This window comes from Phalaenopsis equestris, unplaced genomic scaffold, assembly GCF_001263595.1.
Source record: "Phalaenopsis equestris unplaced genomic scaffold, ASM126359v1 Scaffold001010, whole genome shotgun sequence".
NCBI classification, from domain to species: domain Eukaryota; kingdom Viridiplantae; phylum Streptophyta; class Magnoliopsida; order Asparagales; family Orchidaceae; genus Phalaenopsis; species Phalaenopsis equestris.
In genome coordinates this window covers 19,416-21,066 of record NW_018165449.1, presented here as the reverse complement: position 1 = coordinate 21,066, position 1,651 = coordinate 19,416, and positions in this window count along the sequence as shown.

Genomic DNA, 1,651 nt, shown 5'->3' with positions numbered 1-1,651 from the left:
TCAAATTTGAGATTTTCTTTCAAGGAAAACTTAGTCATTTTGGGCATGTTGGGCTAAACTTGGGTCTAGATTAGGCTAGCCTTGAGCTAAGTCTAAATTGATTGCTAAGAATGGTTAATAGGAATTCCATGAAGATTTTTTAACATGAATTGGGTGCCAATTTTGGGATTAAAACAATCAATTTGGTGAAATTGGGGCATAGCCAATTTGGGGAAAAATTTGGGGCTTTTGGACTTAGGTTGAAATTAAATGAAATTGAGACTTCACCAAGGCCAATTAATGGTCAATTTTGATGTGTAGGAATGTGATAAAGAGTTTTCAACATAAAACATTGCCAATTGAGGGGGCTATGGATTCAGGCTATGGATTCAACTTCATGTGCCCAAAATTGGTGGTTTGACCTAATTCAAAAATTGGGTCCAAAGAATGGGCCGATTGGGCTTGAATTTGGTTTATTTTGGTCACATTGAAGGTGAATTTGAGTTTAATATTGAAATTTGGGGAGATTGAGATCAAATTGATGGAAATTTGAAGTGGATTTAGGGAGATTTGGGCCTTTAAAGGCAATTTGGGGGTTTTGATCAAAGATGATCAAATTGGCCTAATTGGGTCATGTGGTAGTTGAGAAAAATAAAATTGGGAATATTTGGAATATTTTAAGAATTTTGACCAAATTTAGGGTTTCAAGGGTACTTAGGTAATTTGGGGGAGTATAGGGACAAAAGACCAGACTGAGTATTTTGTTTAAAATTGGGGAACTAACCACCAAAAGTAAGCCATGGACCAATGAAAACCCTAATTGGGTCCTCTATGTACTGGTCTTAGCTAAGCCCCAGTCTACGGCTACTAGGATTAGGGGACCATCTACATGAGTATCTCAAAAGTATCAAGGGATCAAACTTAAGAAATTTTGGGTTTGGGGTAGTGAGTGGGGTTTATGATAGTGAGTGAAGTGAGTGCCTTAGCTCTATACCAACACCCAAGGTCAAACCTAAGGTCAAATAGCCCTATAGGAACTCTCCTTGAGCTCCCCCATAACCTACTAAGTGCTAGAGGTTAGGACCAATATGTGGAACTTCATGTTGAGTAAAAAAGAGTTTAAAATTTCTAATGGTGAGGGTGCCTTTTCTAGTTCTCGAAGAATAGTCAATAGGAAAGTCCTATGCCTAGACCTTAGGCTACTGAAGTGAAAGACTAGACCTCAACCAAAAATGAGGTCAACATCCATCCAACAGCTTCCTTAAAATTTTTTAGAATTTTCATCAATATTTGTTTGAGATCAATAAAACTAATACAAACTTTCAAGTCAATAGACCTATAAGTTATGTGTAGAGTTGTGTTTGCTATTTGTTTCTGATGGGGAATATAGAAAGTGAATATTTGATCAAAGTCAAGAAGTAGAAACTCTCGCTAGGGATTGAAGAGTGGATTTTGATTTATTGGATTTCAGGAATTTATGGAAGACGGGAATCAATGTGTAAGTGCTGACCCCCGGGGATTTGAAATTCAGGTATGAATTTTAGAAGAGAGTCGGAAGTTTGGGACTGACCCTGAAAGGGTACATCAGAAGGTAATGACTGATTCAAAATGAGAATTGCCAGGTAAGGGTAAATCTCAAAAGAGAGCTTCAGAAGGTAAGGACCGACCTCGA